Source organism: Equus caballus, chromosome 4 (genome assembly GCF_041296265.1).
Source record: "Equus caballus isolate H_3958 breed thoroughbred chromosome 4, TB-T2T, whole genome shotgun sequence".
Classification (NCBI taxonomy): Eukaryota; Metazoa; Chordata; class Mammalia; order Perissodactyla; family Equidae; genus Equus; species Equus caballus.
Genome location: NC_091687.1, coordinates 46,670,398 through 46,681,594, shown reverse-complemented (window position 1 = coordinate 46,681,594; position 11,197 = coordinate 46,670,398).

Genomic DNA, 11,197 nt, shown 5'->3' with positions numbered 1-11,197 from the left:
AGATAAATAAAATTGACAAACCCCTATCCAGACTTACAAAGAAAAAAAGAGAGAAAGCTCACATAAACAAAATCAGAAATGAAAGAGGAGTAATAATAACAGACTTCACAGAAATAAAACGGATTATAAGAGAATACTATGAAAAACTATATGCCAGCAAAATGGATAACCTAGAGGAAATGGATAAATTCTTGGACTCCTACAATCTCCCAAAGCTCACTCAAGAAGAAGCAGACAATTTGAACCAACCAATCACAAGGAAAGAGATTGAAACAGCCATCAAAAACATCCCAAAGAATACAACTCCAGGACCAGATGGCTTTCCTGGGGAATTCTACCAAACTTTCAGAGAGGATTTAATACCTATCCTTTTCAAGCTATTCCAAAAATTTAGGGAGGATAGAACACTTCCTAACACATTCTATGAGGCCAGCATCACACTGATACCAAAACCTGACAAGGACAGCACAAAAAAGGAGAACTACAGGCCAATACGCTGATGAACTTAGATGCAAAAATTCTAAACAAAATTTTGGTAACCAGAATTCAGCAATTCATCAAAAGGATCATACATCATGATCAAGTGGGATTCACACCAGGGACACAGGGATGGTTCAACATCCGAAAATCAATCAATGTGATACACCACATCAACAAACTGAGGAATAAAACCCACAGGATCATCTCAATAGATGCAGAGAAAGCATTTGACAAGATCCAACAGCCATTTATGATAAAAACTCTGAACAAAATGGGGATAGACAGGAACAACCTCAACATAATAAAGGCCATATATGACAAACCCACAGCCAACATCATACTCAATGGGCAAAAACTGAGCGCCATCCCCCTGAGAACAAGAACGAGACAAGGATGCCCTCTATCACCACTCTTATTTAACATAGTACTGGAGGTCCTGGCCAGAGCAATCAGGCAAGAAAAAGGAATAAAAGGAAGCCAAATAGAGAGGGAAGAGGTGAAACTCTTCCTGTTTGCAGACGACGTGATCTTATATATAGAAAACCCCAAAGAATCCATTGGAAAACTTTTAGAAGTAATCAATAACTTCAGCAAAGTTGTAGGGTATAAAATCAATTTACATAAATCAGTAGCATTTCTATACTCTAATAATGAACTAACAGAAAAAGAACTCAAGAACACAATGCCACTCACAATTGCAACAAAAAGAATAAAATACCTCGGTGTGAATTTAACTAAGGAAGTGAAAGACCTATACAATGAAAATTACAAGGCTTTTCTGAAAGAAATGGATGACAACATAAAGAGATGGAAAGACATTCCATGCACATGGATTGGAAGAATAAACATAGTTAAAATGTCCATTCTACCTAAAGCAATCTACAAATTCAAAGCCATCCCAATCAGAAACCCATTGACATTCTTTACAGAAATAGAACAAAGAATCCTAAAATTCATATGGGGCAACAAAAGACCCTGAATTGCTAAAGCAATCCTGTGAAAAAAGAACACAGCTGGAGGCATCACAATCCCTGACTTCAAAACATACTACAAAGCTACAGTAATCAAAACAGCATGCTACTGGTAGAAAAACATGTGCACAGATCAATGGAACAGAACTGAAAGCCCAGAAATAAAACCACACATCTATGGACAGCTACTCTTTGACAAAGGAGCTGAGGGCATACAATGGAGAAAAGAAAGTCTTTTCAACAAATGGTGCTGGGAAAACTGGAAAGCCACATGTAAAAGAATGAAAATTGACCATTCTTTTTCACCATTCACCAAAATAAACTCAAAATAGATCAAAGACCTAGAGCTGAGACCTGAAACCATAAGGCTTCTAGAAGAAAATGTAGGCAGTACACTCTCTGACATCAGTATTAAAAGGATCTTTTCGGACACCATGTCTTCTCAGAGAAGGGAAACAATAAAAAGAATAAACAAGTGGGATTTCATTAGACTAAAGAGCTTCTTCAAGGCAAGGGAAAACAGGATTGAAACAAAAAAACAATCCACTAACTGGGAAAAAATATTTGCAAGTAATACATCCAACAAAGGCTTAATATCCATAATATATAAAGAACTCACACAACTCAACAACAAAAAATGAAACAACCCGATCAAAAAATGAACAGGAGACATGAACAGACATTCCTTCAAAGAAGATACACGGATGGCCAATAGGCACATGAAAAGATGCTCATCATCGCTGATCATCAGAGAAATGCAAATCAAAACTACACTAAGAGATCACCTTACACACATTAGAATGACAAAAATATCTAAAACTAATACTAACAAATGTTGGAGAGGTGGTAGAGAAAAAGGAACCCTCATACACTGCTGGTGGGAATGCAAACTGGTGCAGCCGCTATGGAAAACAGTATGGAGATTCCTCCTAAAAATTAAAAATAGAACTACCATATGATCCACATATCCTACTACTGGGTATCTATCCAAAGAGCTTGAAGTCAGCAATTCCAAAAGTCCTACGCACCCCAGTGTTCATTGCAGCATTATTTACAATAGCCAAGAAGTGGAAGCAACCTAAGTGTCCATCAACAGATGGTTGGATAAAGAAGATGTGGTATATATATATATACAATGGAATACTACTCAGCTGTAAAAAAGAACAAAATTGTCCCATTTGCAACAACATGGATGGACTTTGAGGGAATTATGTTAAGTGAAATAAGCCAGATAGAGAAGGACAATCTCTGCATGACTCCACTCATATGAGGAATTTAAACATTTGGACAAAGAGAACAGATTAGTGGCTACCAGGGGAAAGGTGGGGTGGGGGGTGGGCACAAAGGGTGAAGGGGTGCACCTACAACACCACTGACAGACAATAATGTACAACTGAAATGTCACAAGCTTGTAACCTATCATTAACTTAATAAAAAATGTAAAAAGAAAAGAAAATATCTTTATTTTGTGCTTATGCTTGAATAATTTATCTGAGTATAGAAAGGGAGAAATAAATGAACAGAAAAAAAATAAGTGCATATTGTAAGAAGCACTGTGGAGATTTCATACTGGTGACTGAGACAGAGAATAATGAAGGGATAGAGTGCCATCTACTTTAAATAATATGCTTGAGGAAGACCCCTCCACTATGGGGCCATTTAAGCAGAGTTCAGGAGCTAAAAGTGCAGAGTAGCTTAAGTATCTTTGCAAGCCAAGCAGAGCTCTCGCAAAGTCTCTGGGTTTGGGGTAGGCATTTTAGGGCAATGTGGGAACACAGGGGCCTCTTTCACTTAGCCATTGAAGGAAGAGAAATTAGAGATGAAGCGAGAGGGATAGGCAGGGCCAGGTCATGCAGAATATACATCCCATAGTAATCGTTTGTATTTTATTCTAAGGGTCATAGTTAACCATTGAAGAGTTTTAATTAGCTGTGATTTGAGATCAACTTGCAGTGAGGTGGAGAATCAGTGGTAAGGGAAGATACAGAGAAACAGGGGGTTGGAGGCTGTGGTAGATTCCGTGGCCGAGAAGGGGTTGGAGGCAGTGGAAACGGAGATAAATTCGCGGTATGTTTCTGAAGCAGAAACATCAGTCACTATTGAGGTCGGGAAAGGCAAACATCAAAGCCACTGGAGGGATGGTAGTTTTGAGGATTCAAGATAATAAATATAAAATACCTGGCACATAGTAGGTCCTTCAAACAGTAGTTTTATAATTTCATTACTTTTTAATTCATTCTGTTCTTTTTTATAATTAAAGACTACTGCAACAATGTAATTCTTGTCATTTATTAAAATGATGTTTTCAGTGACCAGCAAAGTTTATAGACCTATGACTGTTAAAAGCATAGAATTTCAAACAATAAAGCATGCCTTCCTGGGAACATTTTGCTCCCAGGGAACAATTTGCTGTTTTCATAACAAAACGAAGTTTGTGTGTGTGCGAGAGAGAGAGAGAAAAAACAACTCATTTTTCTCCTGTAATAAAAATTTCAGAGAAGAATTTTTAAAATTCGCTTTTCGTCATTTCAAATAAAGCTTACCTAATTAGCTGAATTATATAGATGTATTTCACTCCCTGCACTTGGAATTATTCCATATTCCCATTACACTATTCACCTGAAATTTGAACTTTTTCCAATTGTGGTATTTTGGGGGTTTTTTCCCAATCCCCATTAGGCAACATCTCACAGTGAAATTCTTTGATACAGACATTCTTCCTAATTAACAATTTGATAAATGGAACAACCCAACAGGCATACACACATATTCTTTGAGCTTTTGGTATAAAATTTTCACTCTCTGCTAAAAAATACATGTGTGTTATTCTAATACGTAATATAGAAAAATTAAGTAACAAAATAAATGTTTGGTTTTTATTGTTTTACATTATCACAAGGTTTTTATTTTTGTTGCTTTTTTGGACAGAGTGTTAAAAAACTGTGTAAGATGTTTTAAGATTTTTCATCTACTTTGATTATCAGTCCATCCTCAAAATATCACTGAGTATTTTGTAGAAACGGCTTGGGTCTTCATTAATAAACCACACATCTGACTTATTTTATGATAAGATTTCTTGAGTTTTTAGGATTAAAAGACTTCAGAAACTAATCTTACTATTTCCACTGCAAAGCTATTCTGTAGTCTTCCCTCTGCCAATTCTTTTTTCTTAAAAGTGGCAGGTACCAGAACAAACAAGTAACCTACCAATAGATCGTATTGCTTGGTATATTAATTATTTTATTTCTGAATAGATAATATATGCACGACAGAAAATTCGAAAGATTTAAAAAGTGTACACGTTAAAAGAAATAATATAATTGGTCTCCTTTCTTCCTCTATCCCCTACACACCCGTTTCCCTTTCCTGGAGGCAACCACTGTTAACGCATTTCCTACATCTCCAGCCAGAAATTTTTGATTTACTCACAAACATATACGTGTGTGTGTGCATAGATGCATACATACATGCCCATTTATATATTTGTGTGTGTTGGTTAACTACTACTATGCCTTACAACACCCAAAAATTAATGGCTTAAAAGAATAACCATTTTTTTTACTCATAATTCTGTGCTTCAGCAATTTGGGCTGGGCTGGCATTACCTGGGGGCTTATTCTGCTGACGTCTTTTGGCGTAGCTCATACGGCTGCCGTCATCAGGAGCTCAAAGAGGGCTAAAGCTTGGATATGGCCTCACTTCCATTTCCAGCAGTTGGTGCTGGCATTCTGGCTGGGCCTTTGTGGCTACACGGTCTCTCATCCCAGAAGAGCCATGCCTGGATTCTTCATGTGGTGGTCTGAGGACAACAAGAGGGCAAGAGCAGAAGACAGAAAGCCTTTTGAACCCCAGCCTTGGAACTCTTACAAAGTCAATTCAGCTGCATGCTGTTGGTCAAAGCTAGTGACAAAGCCAGCTCAGATTGAAGGGATGGTGACTAGACAACACCATTTCACAGGGGAAGCTGTAAAATATTGTAGATATGTTTTTGTAAGTGTGTGTGTCTACACATACATAAAGACACGTTCATACAAATGGTAAAATGTCATGTAACAGTTGTGTACTTTGCTTTTTTTTCTTAACAGTGTAACTTGGTGACATATCTATGAATGTATGTGGATCTTTACTCTTCAGTCATCTATTAGAGGTCATTTATGTTGTTTCCAGCCTTTTACTATTACAGTCAATGCTGCAATTAATTTCTTATGTTTATCGCACTTCCAAATGTATGTGCTTATGTACAGTGTTGATTTAATGGCTATGGCATTTAACATTTTGGCATCTGTTTGTAAATTGCTCTCTGCTGTGGGTTAAATTATGTGCCCCCAAATTCAGAATCCCTAGTACCTCACAATGTTGCCTTATTTGGCATTACGGCCATTGCATATGTAATTAGTTGAGATGGGTTCCAATCCAATATGAATAGTGTCCTTAGAAAAACGGGAAATTTGGAAACAGAGATACACATACATACAGAACACGACGTGAAGATTGGAGTTTTGCTGCCACAAGTGTCGAGGAACTACCAGAAGCTAAGAGAAAAGCCTGGAACAGATGCTTCCTTAGTGCCTTCAGAGAGATCATTCCCTGCCAATACCTTGATTTTGGACTTCTGGCCTCCAGAATTGTGAGACATTAATTTGTGTTGTTCAAAGCCACTCAGGTTTTTTATTGCTACTTTGTTACAGCAGTTGTAGAAAACGAATATATCCTCCACTAATGTGGTACCAATTTGTGTGTCCGCCAGCAATACGTATGAGTGTGCCCCTTTCTTTTTGCTTACCAGTTTTCAACTTCTGCCAGTTTCATAGGTGAGAAAATAAAAACTTGTAGAATTTTTCTATTCCTCTTCTTTTAAGTAAGGTTAAGTGCCTTTTTCCTATATTTAATAGCCATCTGTATTTTCTTTTCAGAGAATTTGCAACTTGGCATAAACTAAGCCTTAGAAATAAAATTTCAACATTGCTTCCTTTAAACAATGCATTTCTTAGTGACTTAGTGGCTCTGTGGAATAAAATAAAGTGCTTAATTATATAATATCATGGCCTTGTTTTTCTTTTCAGGCTATAGTCTTACTTGAGACCATTGAACTTTATCTCCTTCTTCAAGCCACCCACCCTTTTCCTTATATTCTTCCTGCAGGGTAGTTTTGCATTTCTGTAAGTGTTATCAGTGCTCTCTCCAAGGGGTCCGGAAATAGGTGTGTGTGTGCGTGTATGTGCATGTGTGTGTATGCCAGAGTGCCAGTGAGCACCCACAGAAACAGCCCTGACAGGGAAATGTATGACTGGAAGTTGGCGGATGTACCTGATAATTCTAAGTACACAATAACTGCCCTGGCAGGGAGAAAATGTAGGCTTTGTTTTCAAAGGAATGAACCTGTGTTCTGAAGCCCAATTCCTCTTAACCAGCAAAGGCGTGGAAAGAGCTAATGGGTTCTAAACACTGCAGACTCCATCCCTGAGAAAACTGCTATATGTTGGAAGGAGACAGCAGCAAAGTATCTACGAAGGGCAGGGCCCTTGTCCCGTTGGAACAAGAACCTAAAGCATTTCTGTGGCTAAATGGTCTTTAGCAGCATGCATGCTGGAGGACAAGCTGTATTCACTCTTTGTTCTCATTGTTAAATAATAATCCCATCTTTTCATTGCAAAGACTTGTGTTTGTGACTTTTATGGAACATGGAGAATTATTCAGTCTAATTAGATTAACAATCTAACATGGGGAAAATGTCAAATTGTAGTCCAAATGGAGAGACACCGACTTTTTAAAAAATATCATCCTACAGTTTGGGGGAGAAACTCTGAAGATTATGTGTAGTGGAAATCACTTAGTGATTTCCAACCGTAATGCAGCAAACGGTTGTTGCCTGAAGTAACACTGACTCCCATGGAAAACCACAATAAAATCATGCCTATGACTTATTTCATCCTACTATTGCAAATTTTCCTCCCCATCCTGTCTCTCCAGCTATTGCTTTTTAAAAGATGATAACATAAACAAATTACCTAGTGTCACTTTAATTTTTCACATTCCCAGAATAGCATTATTAGGGATACATTATCTAAGAGGTGGGCAGAAGAGATATGAAGAAGAACAAAAGTACATAAAAAAAGCATAAACTGATACTGTTTCCTAAATCATCAGGAATTGAATTTATTGATATCATGTAATTCAAAGTATACATATTTTTTTTTTTTTATCAAATACTGTGTAACAAACCACTCCAGAATTTAGTGGCTTAACACCGTAACCACGTCTAGTCTCCTCACAATTTGGAGGGACAGCTTGTCTCTGTCAGTGTCGGTGTCAGCTGGCACAGCTTTTAAACCGAGGAGGGAATCATCTTAAGGCTTGCTCACTCATATACCTGGTGGCTGATGCCAGGAAGACTCAAAGAGCTGGGGGCTTTAACACCCGGGGGTCTTCTGGCATCCCTCTTTATCTCTCTGTGGCCTCCAATTGTAGTCTCTCTAACGTGGCAGCTTCTGGAATCCTGACTTCTTACACATAGTCTTAGAGCTCCCCACATGTATTTCCTGAGAGAGAAAGCCAGGTGGAAACCCAATCCCACTTTTATGACATAACCTTAAAAGACATGTAGTGTCACTTCCACCACACTGTTTATCAAGGCAGTCACATAGCCCCACCCAGGGTTAAGGGGAGGGAAAATCAACTCTACTTCTTCTACGATTTGACAAGGGTCTAGAAAAATATATAAGACAAGAAATGTTACTGTAGCCAGTTTTTAAAAATGCACTCTGCCTCATTTCACCCTGTGCCACTTTCTGCCCTCTTTATGATCCTAGTTCCTATGCATTGCTCCTCATGGCAGTAAATAAACACAAACCATTGCAATAAACTGAGTTCTATCACAAGTGTGAACTTTCTTGAAATCATACAGACAGACTAAATAGAATGGAGTTAACATATCCAGTGTGTCCGCCCACTACCTATTTTCTTGTGTTCCTTATTAAATCGCCACTGCATTTTCACAAATCAATCCATTTTTTAAAGTACAAACTTCTTAGCAAATGCAAGTGACTAACTCAATCTGGTTTATTATAAAGAAGATAGAGCTCAGGGCTGGCCCCGTGGCCGAGTGGTTAAGTTCGCGCGCTCCGCTGCAGGCGGCCCAGTGTTTCATTGGTTCAAATCCTGGGCGCGGACATGGCACTGCTCATCAGACCACGCTGAGGCAGCGTCCCACATGCTGCAACTAGAAGGACCCACAACAAAGAATATACAACTATGTACCGGGGGGCTTTGGGGAGAAAAAGGAAAAAATAAAAATCTTTAAAAAAAAAAAAAAAAAGAAGATAGAGCTCAGAAAGTTTGACAGGGTTAGTTAAAAAAGAGCTGGACTGAATGGCAGACTTCACTCTAGCTCCTAGCTTTTGTTTATGTCTGATTCAGCTAAAAGTCGGATTCATATTTCCTTCTGCTTCCAAGCATGAATAGTAGGTAGTGAAGAAGATCGATTAAAAGTTCAAATGGAAAATCAGAAACCTGTTCCAGGACCGCTCTGGGAGGGCTTTGAAGTTCATGGCTGGGGGAAGTTATGAGACTACAGGGTTAAGCTATTTGTAATGAAAGGAATGGTTTTCGTTTCACCAGTTAAGCTAAATTCTTGCCTTTAGAAATAACTTTCCTCCAGAACTAGTGTCATGGTGTAAAAACTTTACCATTTTTTGCTATCATTTGCAGTCTCTTCTTGAGTTGAAAATGAGGAAATTTTAATATTAGAAAACTATAAAAAGAAGTCACATAATTAATAACATTATACCGGGAAGTCAGCTCTTTTCTCTCAGATAGACAGGTAGACACAGATATGCAAATATATATTAAAGGACATGAATGAGCATTTACTTCAGTTCAAAACAGTCAAGAACCCATGTGCATAAGGAAATGTTAAAATAGTTACAATGTGGATCTCTAGTAGTATAGCAGAAAAAAGCCCTGGATTTGTAAATTAGAAACCAGAATTTGATTCCTGAGTCTACTCTTGAGTTGCTCTTCGACCTTCAGCAAATCACTTAATTAATCTCCCCATCTGTAAAATAGAGTTATTAACTGCCTTATTTCTTACACTATTTTCTTGAGAGGATAAAATGGGACTGTTACATTGAAATTGCTTTGAAATGTGCAAATAGAGCTATGAATGCATGTTATATAGACTTGGTATCTTCCTTCTCCCAATCTGCCTGTACTTGTACCTTGATAAACAGCATCACTGTTCACCCAGTCACCCAATCCAGAAACCTGTGGTCAGGCCAGACGCCTCCTTTTCTGGGTCCTCTCTACCTGAGTGCCTTTTTGCACGTCCTCCCATTGCCAGGCCTACACTTCCCCAGCTTCTGGTACTAAATCAATTCATCCTGTACAACTTAATTATGAAGTTTCTCCTCTGAGAAACATTTCATGACATTCCAGTCATATTAGATAAGCGGAAATTTTGGTGAATTTTAAATTACTTCCCTGGAATTCCTTTTGTATTATGCTCATTAGTTTAGGGTTAAAAATTACCTTTAAAGCATTTCTTTTTTTTTCTTAAAGATTGGCGCCTGAGCTAACAACTGTTGCCAATCTTCTTTTTTATTCTGCTTTTTCTCCCCAAATCCCCCCAGTACATAGCTGTGTATATATATATATATATATATATATTTTAGTTGTGGGTCCTTCTAGTTGTGGCATGTGGCATGCCACCTCAACATGGCCTAATGAGCAGTGGCATGTCCGCGCCCAGGATCCGAACTGGTGAAACCCCAGGCTGCCAAAACGGAGTGCACGAACTTAAACACTTGGCCATGGGGCCAGTTCCTAAGGCATTTCTAAGCTGATAAAAAAACTGATATGTTAATGTGAGAGGCAAAAGCAATTAACTTCTTATTGTTAACAACTTATCATTCTATTAAAGAAAATCTTAAAAATCAAAATAATGCATTTTTTAGACTATATTCTCTTACCATAATACGATAAAAGCAGACATTAATTTCAAGATATGAACAAAAATCCAACTAATAGTATTTTAAAAATAATTCAAAGATAAAACTTAAAATATTAAATGACATAGAAATATAAGAATTGAAATTTAGAATCCATATTTTAAGTAGTACTGAGCAAAATATTTTAATTTTAAGTGAATTCATTCTAACAAATAAATCATAAAATTAATATAAAAAATTTCAAAAACTGGGGCTGGTGCTGTGGCCTAGTGCTTAAAGTTCTGCGTGCTCAGTGGCCTGGGTTCATGGGTTTGGATCCCAGGCGCGGACCTACACCACTTGTCAGCCATGCTGTGGCAGCAACCCACCCACAAAATAGAGGAATATTGGCACAGATGTTAGTTCAGGCTAATTTTCCTCAAGCAAAAAGCAAAAGAGGAAGATTGGCAGTGGATGTTAGCTCAGGGTGAATCTTCCTCAGCAAAATAAATAAATGAATAAAGTTAAAAAAATACGAGATAAAATGAAATCAGGTAAGTTATAAATCATTTTTAAAATTAGAAACTGTGAAAAAAAATAATGATAAATAAAGTGAACTATTTAAAAAAAACAAGTTATAGGGGCTGGCCCAGTGGCGCAGTGGTTAAGTTTGCACCTTCTGCTTTGGCGGCCCAGGGCTCGCCAGTTCAGATCCCAGGTGCAGACATGGCACCGCTTGGCAAGCCATGCTGTGGTAGGCATCCCACATATAAAATAGAGGAAGATGGGCACAGATGTTAGCTCAGGGCCAGTCTTCCTCAG